The sequence below is a fragment of the Protopterus annectens genome, chromosome 16.part0 (assembly GCF_019279795.1).
Source record: "Protopterus annectens isolate FY-2018-M chromosome 16.part0, PAN1.0, whole genome shotgun sequence".
Classification (NCBI taxonomy): domain Eukaryota; kingdom Metazoa; phylum Chordata; order Ceratodontiformes; family Protopteridae; genus Protopterus; species Protopterus annectens.
The window spans coordinates 307,166,716-307,188,521 of NC_056750.1; the positions used below are offsets into that span (position 1 = coordinate 307,166,716).

At 40.9% G+C, this 21,806-nt stretch overlaps 1 protein-coding gene across 6 annotated transcripts in view; it reads left to right on the forward strand.

The window, feature by feature from the left end:
• Positions 1-21,806, forward strand: part of NTMT1 (N-terminal Xaa-Pro-Lys N-methyltransferase 1) — a 261,140-nt gene that overhangs the window by 166,582 nt on the left and 72,752 nt on the right. The window lies entirely within an intron of this gene.

Consider the following 21,806-nt stretch of genomic DNA (forward strand, 5'->3'; position numbering starts at 1 on the left):
TTATGGCAGTCATAGCGGCTCACCTGAGGCTTCAGGGAATTCAGGTGTTTCCTTACCTAGACGGTTGGCTCCTCGCTGCTGCCACCAAGCGTCTTCTTTGCATGGCCAGAGACTCCTTCATGCATCTTGCAGTCAACCTAGCGATTACCATCAATGTCTCCAAGTCCCTCTTGAACCCAGTACAGATCTTGGAATTTATAGGGGCACATCTGGACACCCTACAATTGAAAGTCTTTCTAACTCGAGACAGGGTCCAGAGCCTAAGGGCCCATGTATCAGCGATCCTTGGCACCAGGCTGCCAATGGCAGGCAATGAACCTGCAAGAAGTCTCTTCTCTGGTGGCTCCATTCGCCGGAAATCGTGGTAAGGTGACCCTTCATAGCACCCACAGCCCAAGCCACAGTGACCACGGATGCCTCCCAGCTCAGGTGGGGGGGGGCACTATTTGGGGAGGACGGTCCAAGGCACGTGGTCCCAGACTGAGACCAGATTGCATAGCAATATTCTGGAGATGAGGGCAGTGCTTTTAGCGTTGCAAGTCTTTCACGCTGTTCTTCCTCCGGGGACGATTGCAGCTCAGTTAGACAACATGTCTGGTACATCGACAAACGGGGGGAACCAGATCTTACCGTCTCTGTTGCGAGGCTATGAGAGTGTGGGAGTGGGCTATCTCTACCAGTCGGTTTCTGATTGCAACGCACATCCCAGGATGCTCCAACATTCTAGCGGACAGATTGAGTTGGGCTATTCTAATGCCATACGAGTGGTCTCTGAAACAATTGATAGCGGAGGAGATCTTTCTTGCATGGAGTTAGCCTTGCTGTGATCTCTTCGCATCTCCTTCCAACGCGAAGTGCAGCGAGTTCTTTGCTCTGATCTCCTCACCAGGGGACTCCCCCAGAGATACTCTTGTCCATGCTTGGCCTCCCGGGTTACTGTATGCTTGCCCCCCATTACCGTTGCCTCTCATTCCAAAGTTTCTTTAGAAAGCTTGCCGACTGGGGTGCAAAGTGATCCTCATTGCCCCATTCTGGCCTCATCAGGTATGGTTCCCCTTCCTCTGGGCTCATGTTCTAACTCCTCCTCGGATTCTGGATCCTTGCCCGGATTTCATCTCGCATCCCTCGGGCATATGTCTGCCTGACCTGGACAGCCTCAAGCTGACTGCATGGTTTCTCCAGTTCCCCTGATTGCTAGGACTCCCAGTCTGTCATCTCCAGTAAAGACTATTCTGGTGGCATCCCACAAGGCTTCCATTAGGAAGATTTACCACAGCAAATGGAAACTCTTCTCTATTTGGGCTTGTCAGAGGAACCTAGATCCCTTTACAGCCCTGGTTCCTGCAGTGTTGGAGTTTTTGAACAATATTTTCCAACAAGAGGCTAGCTCCTCCACAGTAAAAGTGCAACTGGTGACCATCTCTAATTTTCATGTCTGCGAAAATATGAATGCTCTGGCCTCTTTGAGACTGTGTAAAGCTTTTCTGAAAGACACCTTTCTTTTACATGCTCTGGTTAAGGATTCAGTCCCTCCTTGGGACCTTACCCTAGTTCTGCAGGCGTTAGTTGCTCCTCCCTTTGAACCTGCAGCGCCAGTAGATTTGAAGTTCTTGTCCTGGAAGACAGCTTTCCTAGTGGCCATTACTTCGGCCAGGAGAGTTACTGAGATTCAAGCTTTATCTGCCATGCCCCCTTACTTGATCTTTCATAAAGACAGGGTCTTGCTTCGCACGAACCCTTCCTTCTTATTGAAAATTGCTTCTGAATCAAACATTAATCAGACGATTAACTTGCCGGTTTTCTTTCGAAATTTTCAGAACAAGGGTGAATATAAACTGCATTTGCTAGATGTTCATAGATAGCTTTGTTTCTGTTTACACAGAACTAAACCCTTTTGTAAGTCTTATCAGTTATTCGTGTCCTTTCTAGTCCTTTTTTGGACAAAGCCATATCCAAGATCTCCTTAGCTAGATGGATTACATAATGTATACTGTAAGTCTATAAGGACAAAGGTCTGTCCCCACCTGGTCCTGTTAAAGTTCATTCTACCAGATCTATGGCAACTTCTGCTGCCTTTTGGTCTAGGGTTTCACTGGATTATATCTGTGCAGCAGCAACCTGGGCAAGGTCACATACATTCATTTCTCATTATAATTTGGATTTGATTTCTAGAGGGAGAGCATCCTTTGGCTCTGCGGTGCTCAGGAATATCCTTCCATGAGGGCCTACCAGGAGTTTTGGTAGCTGGGGACTCTGTCCCACAGGTTGCAGATAAATGAAGTTAACTACTTCAGATAAAGAAATTATGTACTCACCATAACATTCCATCTGAGTAAGTTGTACTTCATTTTCTGCAACCACCCCGCCCTCCTACCCCTGAACCTGTTCTAGGTTAGTGATGTTATTGAGTTGCTGATAATTTGGATAGTGGCAAACTCGATCTGAGGGGAAGGTAGGAGATGTGAGGGATTATGGGTAAGGAGAGTAGCTTGAAGCAGATGCTTGGAAAAAGTTGCCGGCTTGGATCTGATATGGATCCGAATACCCACAAGCTGCAGAAAATGAAGTATAACTACTCAGATGGAATGTTATGGTGAGTACATAACTTCTTTATCTGGTAGCCCTATCCCTCCTGCTGCCCAGTTTCCCATATGATGGTTTAAAGCAATTTTTGATTTATTGGAATACCAATGAAATCTCAAAATTGAAGTGTTAAATTCTTTTAATACATATTTTTTTTGTGGGGGGGGGGGTAACGTTAATGATTGTATTATATATAAGATTTTTTGTAAGATGATCATTTTTTTTTTTTTTTCAATTCCTTTTTATTAGGGTTATATCAAAACCAAATGAAGACAAGAAAACAATATAACAGAGAATAAAACAATAACAAACAATATACAGACCTACAAACATAAAACCTATATACATTAGATAACCTATATACAGTTCTCATTGTAAGATGATCATTTTGATTATAGATAACCTCTCTTCCATCATGAAGAAAATTTTATTCTATTTGTCTGTCAGATTCTTTATATTGTTTATGCTGTTTATAAATTATAATTATACTCGTATTATTCCTAAGTAATTAATTTTCTTCTCTTTGGCAATATATTTAGTGAATTTATTTTTGATTCTATTCTTATTTGTAAAAAGCAGAGGTGAAAGAGGACATCTTTGTTTGGTTTCTTTCAAAATTTATATAGAATCAGATGTAAAAGTACCAGTTTTAACATATGCAAAACAATCATTATATCTTAAGAAGATTGTAAGATGCGTGAAGTTACTTGAGAAATTATATTCTTCTAAAACCAACAAAAGATATTTTTACTTTACTGAGTCGAAAGCACTATTAATATCAAGACTCATTAATGTTAAGTTCTCTTTTGTTTTATTTGCATAACCAATTATTGTGATTATTCTTTTAATGTTATAAGTATTTCTGTTTAAGATCAAGCCAGTTTGATCTTCGTCAGTCATGGAGGGTGGAATATATTTTAATCTGTTAGCATGAATTGCCATGAAGAATTTAAAATCTACATTTAAAAATGAAATTGGCCTGTATGAAGAGCATTCAGTAGGATCTTTGTCTTTAAAATTGGAGAGATAAAGGTATATTTCTAGGAAGGAAGAACTTTAGTTAGGTCTTTGACTACAGGAAAAATCTTGCGTGGTATGTCTAGGGCTTCTTTGGGTAGTGGCTTATAAAATTCAGATATAATCCCATCATTACCTGGTACTTTATTAGGTTTCGGTTTAGAAATTTTAGTTTGAGGTTCAGACATAGAGATTGGTTTGTCAGTTCATTTCATTTGTTCATCAGCTAGTTTAGTTTTTTTTAATAAATATTAAAAATTTTCTGGATCTATTACTATGTTATTTTGATTGATTTTATTACAATAATCTCTGTATTCCTTTAGAATATCTTCTATTTTTGTTACTTTTCCTCCTATGTGAATGAACTTCTTTTGTGTGTTTGGGCTTACTGAATAATTTTGATTTTGTGGCTAAATTGGTATAAGATTTCCAAGTATTTGTTGTTTAACTTATTAGTTTATTCTGTGTTATTTTTATTTGTCTGATTTTCTAATTTTTAGCTTAACAAATTTTTCTTGTAATTAATGTAATTCTTTCTCCCATTTTTTTAATTTGACAACCAATTAGTGACTCTACAAAAAAGATATGCTTTTAGTGCATCCCATAAATACATTTCTGAAGTATATTCTAGCTTATTAATTTCTATAAAGGAAAAGATTTATTTAAAAAAAAGTCTTTACATTATTTTAAACAAGTTATATATGCTGGTAATCTTCCGATTTTGACATTATTAGATTTAAAAAAACAGCTGAAAGGTAATGCATTTTTATCTGAAAGCGGTCAGGTTACTGTTTTGACTTTGCCTAGTGTATCAGTCAGGTCATTACAGGCATAAACTCTGTCACTCCTGGACTGCGTTCTGTGTCTGTGGTAATGATAGGTAAAAAAATTATGAATTCGGTTCTGAAAATTCATTTGTCTCTAAGATGAAACAGGCCATTAAATTTTAACACTGCCTTTGCAGATGACTGTATTCTCCTTTTTATCTGTTGTGTTGGTATCACTTAGTGACAATATACAATTAAAGTCTCCTGCTAGAATGATACTGCCTTTCGAGTTTTGAATTACTTGTTCTAAATGTTAGTCAACTATTTTAATTCCTATTCTAGGAATCCAGTACAAGTTAGTAAGAGTTAATATCCTCTTATTACACTTTATAGTTACAGAACAAAGCATATATTTATCATCTTGATATGTTTCTGTAACCATAGGCACTGAATGTTTCCATAATATAGCAACCCCCTTTTTGATTATATTGTGAACTAGATAATATAGTGTAGTTTTTAGTATTTAGCCTGTCTGAGTCTTCTGTTAATAAGTGTGTTTCCTCTAAAAAAATAACTTGAGAATTAGGCAACTTTCAAATATCTATATAAGTTACTCCTTTTGCATCCATTATTTAATCCATTGACATTTATGGAAATACAGGTAATAAATTCAATTTGTCCTATTGATCAAAAGTATACATGTACTTCTCATAGATAATGGCATACTGTTAGTAATCATTATGCGAGCATTAACATTTGAAGGTTTAATTAGAAATAAAATAGTTACTATTGTGGATTCTAAAAAAAAAAAAAAAAAAAGCTAAAAAAAATACAATTATCATTAAACATTTACTTTTAAAATTCCTCTTAGCCCCATAGAGTCTAACACCCCTTGCTACAATAGTCATTTGACAGAAAACAGAAAAAAAAAACTCTGCTCTACTACAATCACATATGATGCCATTAACAGTAAAATAAAGATGAACCTGTATCCTTTAAAGCATTGTTAATATATAATAGTAGAACAATTATTTCATATCTTAACTTGTTTTATGTGTTCATTAAGGTATGAAAGTAACATATGCTTACATGTCTTATTATTGTTTCTTATCTATGCATAGTTTTGAAATTCATCAACTAATAGTATAAAATATGAAGGACTGCTTGCTGCACAACAATTTAAAATGTTTTGTGGTATGTCTCACCATAAGACCGTTGTACTTTCAGACCCTTCTATTCCCTGTTTGTAAGATTATATTAAAGTAAATGAATATTTGTTCTCAGATTTTTGACATCCAGTGGGAACTTTCTTATCTGATCTTCAAGGTTATCAGCTTGGAAAGTCCTATTCAAGGGCTAATAGGCGGCTGCTGCACATGGTCATGGTTGGACATGTCTTGGAGCGCCTAGGTCCTCCCCTAAAAAGAGTCACAGTTGGAGACCAAGCCATCTCTAGTCCAGGCTGTTTGTGAAGACTGTAACTGTGATCACCTCTCGTGGAAAAGTCAAGTATGATTGCAGCCCAAAAACAGTGAATTATGAAACGTGCTGGAGAAATATTAAAATGTTTGTTTGATAGCAGTACACACTGACTCTGAGGTAGGGGTAACCATGCCAAAGTACTGCATACTTGGATTTGGTGTATATTTCCTCAGTCGCGGTTACTGACAATATATTTTAAGGATCACACTTTAAGGTCATCATTGTTCTAATGAGTACCCAAGGCTGTAGTACTTGGAGGAGCTGTAGGGGGCTGTCCATCCCGCCCAATGAGTTAAAGATTCTTTTTCTTGGTCTCAAGAGGACAGAATGTTTCCATCCCATACAGTTACTCAGATCACGTTCAGCGTGTCTGGTTTTTAATGGGGGTTCTCCTGTGTGGCATGACCTTGTTGATGTAGTGTGCTTATGTGGTGTCATAAGGCATGATAGACATCTTTTGACACATCTCTGGCTGGAATCCCATTATGAAGTTCCTTTATTTATACTGGGTGGGCTCTGCTTTGATTACCAGTGTTGCTTTTCAGACTGTTTGCAAGCCGAATGGAGTCTGAAGCTTCTTACAAGAGAACTCATGTTCTTTGACTTCCTTCTGTTGGCCCAGTCAAAGGGTCCCTGGAGCTGGCACTATCATGATTACATCCTTGGTCAGAGGATTACTTTCATTCATGTGAACCTGGACACTTATAGGTTCATAGGTGTGTACTAGGCTAATGGCCCTGGAGCCTTTACAAGCCTAGCCCATAGGATTACCCGGGGATCGTGCCACCCGACCTTAGTTCCCAGTGCCTCTGTTGAGTAGAGCCACTGGAGTGACCCCGGGGTAAATTTTCTATTTCCCATCCACTCATCAAGATTTCTCTTGAACTGGGCCAGTGAGATGCTCTGTTTGACATGTATGGAAAGTCTATTCCATAGGATGGGCAGTCTCTGGGTTATGAAGCTGTCCCTCCAGCATGTTCTGTTGATTGTGGTAATGAGGTTGAGGTCTCTGGAGCATGTGGTGCGGAGGGATTGGCATTTCTTTAGATGTAGCATTTCTAACAGAGCTGGGTCAGACATGGCTTTGTAAGTCGAGCCGATATCGCCTCTAAGGCAATATGAGACAGAGAATAGCTGGAGTTTTTTTGAGCCCGTCATTATAGGGCAAGTGTTTAAGGTATAGCATCCTCTTTGTGAGGTACTTTTGCAGCCTTTCCAGTTGTTGTAGGTGTCTAGTGAGGTACCTGCCAAATGGGGCATTGTACTTTGATTGGCCTAATAAGGGAAGAGTAGAGGGGAGACAATGACCCCTTTCTTCCGGGATGCAAAACCCTTAGTAATGAGATGTGCCGCATAGAAGGACTTTCTGACCACAGTGACAATGTGGTGGTCAAAAGAGAGGTTGCTGTCAACCTGTGTTCCCAGATCTCTTATAATGCCTTCTGTGTTCAGTGGACTTAACAGCGATGTGGTAATTCATGGGAACCGGGTTTTTCCAAAAGGGGATGATGACACATTTTTTGGCACTGAGCTTAAGGCCATGGTTCTGACACCAGTCGTTGGTCTTAGTGAGGCCTTTTGTAGGATGTCAACATCACTTGGGGAGTTAATAATAGCTCCCAACTTGCAATCATCTGTGAACTTTGTCAGCCAGAGTCCCTTCATGTTGGCCTGGACTTCAGAGAAGTAGAAACTAAACAAAGGAAGACCGAGGACCGAACCCTGTGGGACTCCACTCGTGACTGGTCGGCAGTCTGACTTGGAGTCAGCTACTTTCACACTGTGGGTTCTATCTGTGATTCGGTTTGCAACTCACCTAGTAATATAGAGGTTGATGCCTAGCTTAGTGAGTTTTTCAATTATTCCTGAGTGGAGAATGGTATCAAAGGCCTTGGCCAGATCAAGGTAGGCTGTATGGACTACCTTGCATTCATCCACAGCTCTGGTGACTGACTCAAAGAAGTCAATCAAGTTGAGCAGGCATGATGTACCCTTCACAAAACCAAACTGTATGGGGTCTAGAGTTCGGAGATTCCTTATATCCATGTTTATTAGGTACATGATGATGCGTTCCATAGCTTTGCATATCCGACTCGTCAGGGTAATGGGACGATAGTTCCCAGGGTCTGTAGTCGCTCCTCATTTGTGGAGAAGGATGACTGTAGCAGTGCGCCATTCGGTGGAGACAAAGCCTGAGGTGAGGCTGTGATTAAACAGGGCACACAGGTGAGGTGTCAGTTCACTCTGTAGTTCATGTAGAACACAGCCAGGGATATTGTCAGGTCCCATAGAAGCTGTATTCTTGGCCTTGGACAATGCTGTTTTAACCTGTGCAGCAGTAATACTGGGTGCCTCGCAATCTGCTGGTATTGTGATTGGTCCTTTTGGGTGGGGGGGGGGTAAAGTTGGCACTGAATCTGTCTGCCAGTATATATTGGCAATATCTCTTGGCTCGGTATAAGAGGTACCATTGTGCAGTAGCTCAGAGCAGATCTGGATATTGTAGTGGAGATTATTTACATAAGTATAGAAGGGCTTGTGGTTGTCTTTACTATCTGCTGCAAGTCTGTTTTCATAGCTAGCTTTAGAGGATTTGATGAGGGATCTCAACTTTTTGTTGAGGCTGATAAGGGAGTTTTTCCAGTCTTGGGACTTCACCTTATTCCGCATCAGTTTCTGCCTTCTGTTGTAGAGTTTGTTTATGGCAGGGGACCACCAGATTGGCTTCCTTTTTTTGGAGGAGAGCATCTTGGTTCTATTGGGTATGGCGACATCCATGCATTTGTGTATGTGTTCGTACAGTGCATTGGTGTATGATTCAGCGGTCATGCAACTATTCTCCATTTGCATGGGTGCCTTGAAGTTAGCCACCTCTGTTTTTAGGAGCCCAAAGTTAGCTTTGGAGAAGTGTTTTTCATGGTAGTTACCTTTGCGGGGGTGGGGGATGTGGATTTCCAAGGTGATTAGTTTGTAGTCTGATCTAACCAGGGAGGAGTTGACTATTAGTGTAGAGCAGTGGTCGCCCATGTTAGTAATGACCAGGTCAGGGATGTTGCTACCTGTAGCGGGGGTAAGAACGAGCTGGTCAAGGGCATTGGAATTAATGAATTCCAGGAAACTTTGGGCAAGTGTATTGGTACATGAATAGTTTTCCCAGTTAATGGAGGGGTAGTTGAAGTCACCCAGTATGAGAGACGTGTTAGTATTCTTTTTTGCAAGTAACAAGGTTGCAGGAGGTCATCATTTTGGCTGAGTAAGGATGCCTTGCAGGAGCCAAACCTGGAACTTGTTATGCATTGGGGCCTGATGGCCACTAATATGTGTCCCCAGTTTGCTCACTAGTGGATGCAGTATTGCATTTGACTTTGGGATGTTAATATTTGCCCTGTTGTAATGCATTCATAGATCTGGTAAAAAATCCTTTTCACCAGGCCTAGAGTGGTGGACTCCTCCATCTGTCTTCTGGTGGGTGCTGTCATTCCTACAGCCAAACCAGTTATAGGCTCCTCCCTAGTACTTAAGTATTTGTTTCCTCCTAGGTAGTGGTCTCCACATGAGCCAAGTAGAGGTCAGACCTGTTATGCTAGCCTTGAATGCTTTGCAGATGAAGCAGTTCCTGAGACGTCTCATCATTTCATCCAACAGATAATTCATGTGGGAGTATTTTAAACAAGAAAAGGGCCACTTGATTATACCTTCTTGTGCAGAGAGGTGATTTACATCTGGCAGAAACTGTAGACATATAGGCATCACTTAGCAATTCCCATCCCAAATGAAATGAGTTAGCTGGCAAGCTCATTAAGCAGCCTCTTCAACACTGTCCTGGAGATGTAGATTCAGAAGCTGTGTCTGCACCAAATCTTGTGAATATGAGCTCTACAGAGATGGACATCTTTTCTGCTTAAGGGTTAAAGGCCCTCCTGATATGTATATAGCAAGCTACAAGCAGTGAAAATTTATTTTATTTATTTTTATTTATTTAATTAACATTTGTTTACCGAGAATGTCTGACTTGGAACAAAGCCAATTTTCAGCGGAGGCCCGGGGAGAAACTCTTCAGATGCATGTCTTTGTAACTTGGGAGAAAACCGAAGTACCTGGTGAAAACCCACACGAATGCAAGGAGGACATGCAGACTGTGCACAGAAGGCACTCCAGCTAAGAATCGAACCGGAGAACCCCTTGCTGTGATGCAACAGCTCTATCGCTGCACAACTGCACCATCCAAAAAGTATGCAGTTCCTGGATTAGAACCCAGGACTATCTGTACTTTAGTCTAAAGCTTCACCCATGTCACCACTGGGGCAGTGACAGTAAATATTTTTAATCACATTAGTTTTATATACATCTCGGGCATAATTTTATGAACAAGAGGAGGAGAAGTGGGCACTAATCAATAGAGTTGAAGGATTTTATCTTGGAGGAAAATGGCAAGGGTCAAGTGGGATAAGCTGATCCTATCACTGGAGCAAGGTGGTTCAGGATTACCTGATTTGAAGAGGTATTTTTGATCTGTACATTTAGGGGGGGTGATGATAAAGTGTGGGGGGGGGGCACGAAATAAGGAGAAAATTGGATTTTGGATCTAGATCCTTAAGGAGAATAACAACAATACACAACATTACATTTGTAAAGTAGCAGAAAGTATTCTAAGTACTAAGTCAATGCAAGAATGGAGAAAGAAGATTCTGCCAATAGGGGTGACTGCAATTAGGAGTACAAAAAATAGGCAAGAAAAGGATAGAATTTACTAGAGAAAACTGGCAAAGGAACTAAGGTATTGGGAGCAAATAACTAGAGAGGGAAAGTAATGGAATGTGTAAAGGCCAAGAAAACATTTGGACTGCAGGCTAGAGACCACCTTTCCTATTAGGGACTAATAGCAGAGTATAGGCAAAGAGAAAGGGATAGGGGAAAGACCTGCTCTGCTATAGTTTTAGTTGAATTTAGAGCAGATGCAGCTGCTAAGAAGGGGTAATTAATTGGTCATATAAAACTTTGCACTGTAACTATAGGAATCAATCAGAGGTGGTTAGAAAAACTTGAGAAGTGAGATTGGGTAAGCAGTTCACAAGAAACAATAGGGGGGACATATGTATGGCTCCTAAATGTACAACAAAGTCTTGAAGATTTAATATTTTTGCTTGGAAGTGTTTGCATAGGTATTTTTATACCCAAAGCAGACTGCAATTAATTTTCCTCAGGTAGATTGCAAATGTTGGAGGTGTGATGGTATTCTCTGCTATCTTTAAACAAAACAAAAAAAATCTTGCTTTTTTCCCACTTTCTGAAATTTAAAAAAGTTCAGTTACAGATTTGCTGTTCTGAACTGTTTGTAAGTTTCTTGGAGGCCATTGCTTGCTTGGGCTAAATGGAAGTTCCTGTGTTCATCAGTGGCAGTGGTAAACACTGAACAGCCTGCCTGCCCCTGTGGGAGTGGTTACTGCCTAGAAACAGTAGTTTTATTGGCCATTTTGGGTCAATTCCAAACTCCTTGATCCCCCTTTCTTAAAACCGTCTTTTGTGCGTTTTTGTGCATAGCGCATCAGCATTGGGCAGCGCCGCTTAATCAGGTTTAAACTATTCCTGGCTCCACAAAGTGTGCTCTTCACTTTTTCCCTTAGAACTGTTCCAAATCTCAAAGTAAGCACTCTATTTTCCTTCTAAAACCCAGCAGTAGCTAGGATAAGTGTCTTATAAGTAAGCACTAATAAACTAAAGCACTACACCCTCTTATATTCCCTTTAAGTACTTGGCTCCCTATTGGTCCTTTTTGATCAAGTCGAAAAGTAATTCCTTATACTATTCTGGCATGTCCAAAAGTCAGTTTCAGGTTTACTCTCCAGTCCAGCTGGTGAATATGGGAATCTTGAGGCAATGTTACAACTGCCTTATGTACACAGACCACCCTCTCCTCTTCCCAACAAGCTCAAATATATGTGAGAGATGCAACTATATACCCAAACTGGAGGCTGAGCTCTCTCGACATAGTACTGGCACGGTCAGTCTGGAGGAGAAGGTAATCACAAACACCACAAATCCAGTCTCACATAGACCTATCGTAACAGCAAACCAAACACATAAACACACAAAAACATACTCGGAGGCTCTAAATAAAAATCTGCCCAAGCAACAGAGACCTCCAAAGCAGACATCCAAGCAACTGCTACCCCACAACAATACCCACATATCACATAGTTCACAAAGTCAGTGTGTCACACAGTCACAGCCCTTAAGGCCAAACAACACACCTAATGCACTTGTAAAAGGTGACTCTATTGTCAGACACACTGACGTTCCTCTCACCAGGCTGAACAAGGAGAAGGTCACTGTAAGCTGCCTGTCGGGTGCCACATAACACAAGCACTCAGGTCACTCCAAAGCAAGTACAAATATGACTCCGTCATTGTCCATGCTGGTGTGAATGACCTGAGACTTACTTCCCTGGATTACATGAAAAGAGACATAGAGGAGCTGTCTGATCATGTGGCCTAGGCCGGTATGACCCTGACCTTGAGTAGCATCTTACCCTCACCAAGAATGATACCACAGTATAAAGACAAAATGATCAGTTTCAACAATTGGCTAAAGTATTGGTGTCACTCAAAGGGGATCCAGTGTCTGTCAGCCTGGGATGACATGCTTGGCAAGCCACGTTGCTTTGCTAGGGACGGCTTGCACCTGTCACCCCTGGGTTTTCTAATACTGGCCAAGGCTCTTGCCACCCCCATAGTGCCTTTTTTAGGCAAGGCTCAAAAAACAAACCCACCTCCTTAAACAACACAAGGAAAAAGAAACTTAGGGTAATGCTGCTCAACGCTAGAAGTCTAAACCTCAAGATGCACGTACTCGAGGCTCTCCTCAGTATGGAGAATATCGATATCTGTGCAGTAACAGAAACCTGGTTCAAGGCTCCCGAGAGCACCCCAGCACTACCAGGCTATACCTCATACCATGCTTTTCGGCCCCAAAACTCGGACCGAACCACAACAGGAGGGGGAGTATCCATATTCATCAAAGATACCCATACCTCCAGGCTAGTGGCACTGCACGAAGCATTGAGACCATCCATGTGCAACTAACAGTGGGCAAAACTGCCTTCCAGTTTGTAGCCTGCTACAGACCACCCTCCCAAACTCAGGAACCCCACTCTGCTTTCCTGAAGACACTGGAGAATATGAAGGTCTCTCCAAACACCATTATATTGGGTGACTTTAACTACCCAAACATAGACTATGAGCACTACTCAAGCCCCAACACCCTAGCCCAACAGTTCCTAGCATTTATAAACTCAAATGCTATGGAACAACTGGTCACCACTCCCACAAGAGGGGAAAACATATTGGACCTGATCATCACCAACATGGGGACTGTATGTTCCATACCAGAGGTATACCCCTCATTGGTAAGATCTGACCATAAATTAATCACTATGGACATCCATATCCCGTCCCCACCCCCAAGCAAAGGAAACCACGGTCAAAAACTTCTCAAAAGCAAACTTCCCACTTCTCAAAACCGAGGTGGAATCCTTCAAAGCCCCAGGGCCAGTGGAAAATACGACCCAAACCGCAGAATCTTTTACAAACACATTTTATGGATACTTACAGGAATGCATGGATCATGCTATCCCAAATAAAACCAAGACACACTCCTCCAAAGGCAGGAGACCTGTCTGGTGGACCCCAGCCATAAATAAGCTGTACAACAGAAGGAGAAAGCTACTACATGATAGAGCAAAATCCCTGAAAGGGAAGGCAACTCTTATCAGTACTAGCAAGAAACTACGATCCCTCATAAAATCATCTAAGGCTAGCTTCGAAAGAAAAATTGCACAAGATGCTAAAAATAATCACAAGGCTTTCTTTAGTTATGTCAGAAACCTGGGTGGAAACTCCCAGATATGCTCTAAGTTAGTGCAAAATGACAAAAAATACACTGAACCCACAGACATTGCCAACATCCTGGCAGACAGGTTCAGTGCAAACTCCCCCCCCCAAATGAGCAAATGACTATCCCAGCAGAGTGTAGCCTCCCTGACATCACAGATGCACAGGTGAGAGCTGCCCTCTCCAAAGCAAAAAACACAGCATCAATGGGACCGGACGGTGTCCCGGGCTGCGTTTTACATAAGCTCCAAGAAGAACTGAACCCTCACTTAAAATCACTATTCAGTCTCAGCCTTACAACAGGATATGTACCCAAAGAATGGCGTACAGCAACAGTGGTCCCACTCCATAAATGTGATGCCACAACGGACCCCGGAAACTATCGCCCTATAAGCGTAACTAGCCTGGTCTGCAAAGCTATGGAGCATATCATCATGGAACTCATAAACAAAGACATTGGGAACCTCCAAACACTGGATCCTACCCAATTCGGCTTTGTTAAGGGCAGATCTTGCCTCTTGAACCTGGTCAATTTCTTTGAAACAGTCGCCAAGGCCATAGACGAAGGGAAGGTAGTCCACATAGCCTACCTTGACCTTGCAAAAGCCTTCGACACAATACCCCACTCGGGCATCATAAATAAGCTCACCAGCTTAAATATCAACCCCTATGTCACAAGATGGGTTGCAAACTGGCTTGGGGATAGAATCCACATGGTCAGAATTGCAGGTGCCATGTCAGACTCTAAACCAGTTACAAGTGGCGTCCCACAAGGCTCAGTCCTGGGACCTCTCTTGTTCGGTATATATTTCTCTGAGGTACAGGCTAACACAGGAGGACTATGGCTGACAAAGTTTGCAGATGACTGCAAACTGGGGGCCATAATCGACTACGGCTGACACAAGCATCCTCCAAAAGGTCTCACAGAGACGGATAACTGGTGCCAGAGCCATGGCCTAAAGCTAAATGCCAAAAGTGCATAGTCATCCCTTTGGGAAAAACAAAGTGCCCACAAATTACCACATAGGTGGTAATCCATTAATCTGGAAGAAGTAATTAGGGATTTGGGGACCCAAGTAGATTGCAATCTCTCCTTTGACAATCACATTGCCAAAGTGGTTAGAAAGACATTCTATATAGCCCACCTTATCACAAAGGGGTTCACATCTAGATCAAGAGAGGTCATTGTGCCCCTCTACTCATCACTCATCAGGCCCATAATTGAATACACTGCCCCATTTGGGATGTACCTTACCCGACACCTGCTACAACTAGAAAGACCCCAAAAGTACCTCACCAAGAGGATCAAGGGACTCAAACAGATGCCCTATGCAGTTAGGCTAAAGAAACTCCAGCTCTACTCAGTTGCTTACCGCCTACTCAGAGGCAATCTGTGCCTGACGTATAAAGCCATGTCCAACCCAGAATTAATGGACATGCTCCACCTCAAGAAATCCAAATCCATCAGAACTACACGCTCCAGTGACTTAAACCTCAGCACAGAAATAAATAGAACATGCTGGAGGGACAGATTCATATCCCAGAGGCTCCCCTCACTCTGGAACAAAATCCCAATCCATGTTAGACAGAGCCCCTCAATGACCCTCTTCAAGAAGAATCTTGACGTTTGGATGGGAGATCGTAAACTTACCCCTGGGATCTCTTCTGTGTCACTGCTAGACAGAGGCACGGTAAACTAACCTTAAATGGGCTATCTTCTGTGACCTACTATACAGAGGCACAGTCAACTAATCTAAGAAGGGTGGCGAAAGGCAAACACACTCTGGCTAGGCTTGTAAATGCCTTAGAGCAGATAGCCTAGTATCAACCTATGAACCTAAGAAAGAGGTAACTGGGAAAATATATTTTGGGAGTGTAGTGAGTTGGTAGACTTCAACAATTCCCTAACAGAGTATTCTGTCAAATATATTGGGAGAGCAAATGCTTATAACTAAGGAAGTGTATTTATTTTTTATTTATTGACATTTGATTACCGGGAAAGTTTGACTGTGTAGAAGCCCATTTTCAACAGATGCCGGGGAAGAAATGCTCCCAGTTATTACAAAACATTTTAAGAATGATAATTTTACAGTCTTCAAAAATAAAGCAAACATTTGCAGTTTAACTAATTATAACAAATTAGACCTAATATAAAGACGTTGTCATACACCTTGTATTGATTCTTAACCAATCATTTAATATTTGGAGAAACTTTAGACAGTTTGTAGAGAAATGAAAGGTTAGTGTAATACAAATAGGAACTGCAATATGAAGTGAGAGAGAAAAAAAAAGTAGGCTTATGGTATATTTAGAGAGAGTCAAGAAGAGAATTTTTCGATAGCAGTAAGGAAGCAAGTGAAGAAGAGAGAGTAAGGAGGTATAAGGAATGAAAAGGTGCTTGTTCACATTTAGGGATATAGGTTATCCTGGTTTTGAGTAAGAACACAGCCAGATTTTAGCTAGGAAGTCTTTCAGAGTGGAGGGAAGGTATATAGACTTGATTGATGCTGGTAAGGAGTTCCAGGCCTTAGCAACCTTGTACGAGTATAGACGATGCCCAGCAGATTTTTTAGGTTTATAGAAAGACTGGAGTTTTGATCGTTGGATCGCAGTGACTGACTAGGAACATAGTTGTGTTGTTTTTTAGTGCTGGACAGGCAGATGGATGCTGGATAATTGTATAGGTGGTAAGAAGCTGCGTATATGTTAATTGATGTGGCAGTTCTAATCAATTTAGACTTTTCAGTGGTGGGTTCTGAAAGGGTTATGCACTGCAAATCTGGCAATGTTGTTCCAGCATTGTTCAAGTTTTAATTTTTGTGAAGTCTGGTGATTAGTAAGGATGGGAGCACCATAAAGAAGAGCGGGGAGGAGATAAGTAGTGGCAGGTGTAGTTTCAGGTGTGTCACTGAGAAAGCTTTTGGCTCTGTAAAGCAACTCTAGGTTTTGGTAAGTTTTTCAAATGCAATTTTGTATATGCAGGTTGAATGTAAGATCATCATCCACTATCACTCCTAATTTATTATGAGAAGCGAATTCAGTGGTTATATTATCAAGAGAGGACTTTAAATCTTGTTTTTTCATGAGAGAGAGATTTGGGGAAGAAAGTAGTAGTTTGGTCTTTTTTGGGTTGAGCATGAGTTGTGAGTTACAAAGCCATGTTTCAGTAGTTGTTAACGCTTCCTGAGTAATTTTGTCATACGTGCAAATGAGTGAAATCATCTGATTATTGTATTAGGGTGGCCTGTTGTGTGAAAGTATAGTGTGTTGGTGAAAATGTTAAAGGGGAGGGGACCAAGGATAGAGCCTTGTGGTATACTGGTGGTGACTGCAAGGTAAGAAGGGAGCATGGAATGCCATTTTGCTGACTGATACCTATTGGATAGGTAGCTTTTGAAACACTGAAGGGTGGGCTAAGAGAGACCTAGTGAGGACATTTGAAGTTTGCTGTGACAAACCTTTAGATAAGTCTAGAAATAAGGAAGAGACTAGTTTGCCATTATCTCTAGCTCTATTGACAGTATCTGTATAGGATAGAAGGGCAGTGCTGTGTGGAGGATGGAGGCCATGTTGTGTAGGGGATAGGAGTTCTTCCTGCAGGAGATAGTCTAGCACTTGTTTTTGAATTTAAAGTATTTTGGTGAGGGGAGATACGATTGCTATAGGTCTAAAGTCTTTCATGTCTCTTAAATTTCCTCCTTTGAGCAGAGGGATAATGTATGTTTTTTTTTCCCAGAGAGAGAGAACGTGAGATTCCTGGATTGACCTATTTATAAGGATTGAAACAGGATAAGCATTGCTATTGGCTGCTATTCTTAGGTACTCACTTGGAAGATCATCCGCTGAAGAAGAGCATAGTTTTTTTGAGCAGTGTATATAGGATGTGGGCACAGGTTTGAAGGTGAAAGTGGATATGGTGATATGTGGCTGTTTGGCAGGGATGGGATTAGATGCTGGGGAATCCTTTGTTATAGATGCTATACTATATATAAAATAAGAGCTGAACTGTTTTGCAGTTTCAAGTGGTGAGTTATCAGGAGAGGGGTTTGGGTTCAGTTTTTATTGGGGATGTAACATTTCTATAACAGATGTACAAAATGTTTTAGGCTTGTGTTTAGTATATTATTTTGAAAGTTGTTATAATATTGTCTTTTTGTTTTCAGTTATTTGCTTTTTAGCATGATTGTAAAAGCATTCTGAAGTTTTGAAGATATTCAAGTATTTTATATTTTTGCCATTCTTTCCATGCTTTTTCTCTCTTGTATTAGCATTCTGTTCTTTTTGGGTAGCCAAATTACATTAGTTGTTTTCAGTCCCTTCCTTCTAGGAGGTGCAAGGCTATTTAGGATACTTAGAAAAGTTGTATTGAATTCAGTTACAGCATCACTTAAGGGGAAGATTTTTAGGAAGTTTCAGTTAATAGATAATAGTGTAGTATTGAACATTTCTGGGTTAAACTTGGAAAAGTTACATGTTGTTTTATAAATATGCTGTTTAACTGGATGTGTGAGATGTCTGGTCGTATAGATTGGGAGATGATCACTGAGAGAGTCTGACATTGTACCTGTGGTGGAGTATTTGTTAGGTTGTGATACTAGGATCCAATATAATAGAGAATTTGATGTATTGCTTTAATGTGTGGGACTATTATTTAGTTGTGTGAAACCATAAATGTTCATGCCAAATGTACCGGAGTTAGAGTTTATGTCCAACCGATTGACATTCACATCGCCTAGTAATATTTTCTCTTGTTGAAATGTTAAGGATATCCAGTGTTGGATATCTTCCAGTATAGCTATATTGTTGCCAGGAGGGATACAAAGGACAGTAATGCATATTAGTTTGTAATTGTTTATTTTGAGGAAAGCAATAAGAAGCCCTGCTGAACTGAATTTTGGTGTGCTGGAATTTTATTTTTGAGCTGGGATATAGGATCTGAATTGCCTAGACATAGTAAGGCCCTATTTATAGATTCATAGATTGTTAACAAGGCTAATGACCTGGGGAGCCTTTCGAAGACTAGCCAAGTTTTCCCAAAAGAATAATGATGTCCTGTATCCAAATAGGATGAGAGCCAGGCATTTATAAGCTACCTCTGTCCATAAGGGACATGGGTGCTAGGCCCGGTGTAAATTTCCTATTCCACGTCCACTATTCTAGGTTGTGCTTAAACTGGGTAATAGATGAACTCAGCTTCAATGGATGGGAAGCCTGCTCCATAGGAGGGGACATTCTTTGGGACACACAGGTCTCGCCAACATATTCTGTTTAGGTCACAGACAAAATTAAGCTCCCTAGACATTTTATTTCTGGTATTCTCTGACTTACCAGTATGCAAGAGATGCATTAGTGTGGGGTTTGCGGATGCATAGATACCCCTGTGCAATCTGTAGCAGTCTGAGTATTGGGAAAGAACTTTAAGGCACTCTGCATAAGGCAGGTTTGTTACATCTTGTATTCTTTTTGTAAGGAATCTTTGAGGTCGCTACAGTAAGAACTCTGTTAGGTTTTATTCTGGTGACTGCCAAAAAGCAATTACTAGAAAGTGGAAATTAGCCTAAACCAACTGTATTGAATAAAGGAACTGGAAGTGGGATCTTTAGAAAAGGGTAGGAGTAAACTACATGGAAGAAAAATGTAAATTGTGGGAACGATACGTGCTGGAATTGAGCAATTTATGTAATGTTGGATTGATTGTATAAAAGCATGTATGTGATGTATAATGTCTTGTTTTCTTTTAAATAAATGTATGTTTGCCTATGTCTTAAGTGGTAATTCAAGAAAGGTGTTAAAATAAAAAAGAAAGAATTAGGCCCTCTCATGCCCTGCTTGGTTTGCTAATGATGGCCTAATTATACATCTTTATTTAAATATAACTTGTACATATGATTACATTTTTTACATGTTATATGTACTTGTGCAGTTGCACTCGGGTCGTGGCTGAAAATGATCCAAGGACAAGACCACATCTACATCTCAGTTGAAGTATGAATGAATAAATGGATGAATGGAGAGTTTGCACTGTTCCCAATTCCATGGTATAGGAGATTCTTGTCCTCTTTCTTACCATTCCGTATGTCTGTCTCACTGCAGACTTCGTAAAAGAAGGACTAGAGTTTATCCTTTTCACCCTATGCTGGTCAATAAGGGTATAGTTTCAGCCAGTCATGTCCCTTGAGGTATAACTACTGTTAACCAGGGTTTCCCCAAATATTGCATTAACCAGTGGCTACGACTCGGGGCCTGCTTTCTGATATAGATCCATCTGATCTTCCCAAACCGTAGGCCTTCCACCTCACAAGCATATGGTACCAAGTGGAAAATGTTCTCAGTTTAGTTTGAGTGGCACTATCCCACCAGGTACTGCTCCATTAAGTCAGTTTGTGGGCAATTATGACATATGTCAAGCACTGTTATGATTTGGGATTCAGTTATTCCACAGTCATGGTGCTTGTGCCAGCTATTTCTGCACATTATGACTTTATGAAGGGGAATACTGTCTGGTCAGGCAGCTCCTTAAAGGGATTCTGCTTCTCCACTCACCCTTGAAGAACACAGTCTCTCGCTGGGATGATTTTTGCACCCCTTCATTCAAACCAGCTGGCGTAGCAGTGTTGAATCTCGTAATCTTAAATGCTGTTTGTGGTGAGTAAAGCCTCTTCCTCTAGGATGTTGTTGATGCATGCTGTTGTGTATCAGGAGCAGTCATGTGGCCTGTTTCAAAGATTGCTGTTCCACTGGACCATCCCACATTTTCTTAAGGTGGTTACTAAATTTTCCATGAACCATTCCATTCAGTCCTCCGTTTTCTTTGCAAGGGCAAAGACAACTCTTCACACCCTGGCTTTGTCCAGTCCGCTTAGACTTTATCTGAATTGGGTGGTTTTGTTTACTCCACCTGCTTTGCTGTATTGAGGGAGGGGCTGGCTGCTGCCAAGCAAACCCTTCCTTTGCATTTTTTTTTCTTCAGAAAGTTCACCACTTGTTGGAAAATCCTGAAAAAAAGACCATTAAACGCAGCCATATTTTTAGTGGAATGTTTACTTATGAGCATGATTCCATTGCATTTTCACGTCAGCATTTCGGTCTTCAGCTCACACCTTTAATGAAGATCATCAACTGGACCATGACTCTGAGGAATCCCAGCCTCCTTTAGTACTTCCATACTTGAGGTCTTTGCTTTCTTGAACCATAGTCCTTTTTGTTGTTCTTTGGCTTCTTCCTCCTTGGTGCTTGGAATTCAACCCAGCTAGAAAACACCAAGGATTGGTTCTCAGATACAACAGATGAGTTCTTCTTATAACATTTGATGTAATTGCTGTCTCACCTTGGATCACATATATCCTGCTGCTGTTGTCCATTTGTTTTGGACATCCCCTTCCTTCACCAATAACTGGAAAAGCTCCCTGCAAGTCAGGCAAGGATTTGTGTGAGTGTTACTTTAAAACAGTGCAGTTTTCAATTCTTTTTCTTGATTTGCAGGAAGTGTGCCTGCTCAGTGATTGGAGACAAACTGGCAGGTCGTAGGTCCAAGTATACTCTGCTATTCTGGCACAAAATATCACAGGCTTGGCACTTGTAGGGTACACTGTTATCCCAAGTGTGTAAACTTGTGTGAAAAACATGCTGAATTGAGGAGAGGATAAACCCTAATTGTATCCTATGTCAAGGAGAGTTTCCTTATAGGATATATGATTCCATAAGAGTGTATGTGCCTTAAGTTAGTGCTTAATCTGTACAATTGTTTTTAACATAATGTTACTTATTTTTTTCTTGCCGCATGACGTTTTTAAAACGTTGTGGCTCTTTCTACACAAAAAGTTTAGCAGGGTTCAAGTGTTCAGCTATATTGTAGAAAACCAATTAAGTGGAAAGTCCTCTGTTCATAGAACGTCTGTCAGTTTAGAAAAGGCAGGAAAGATCTCTCTCATTTTCAAGTTGTCCTGTCTGTAGGCTGACCTCAAACTTCATTTTAACTATTTTTTTTTTATTTTAATCTGTTTTCGAAAATTTCCTTTTGTTGGCCATCTGGCTTTAATAGCTCGTGTAATGATTTGCATGCAGTTTT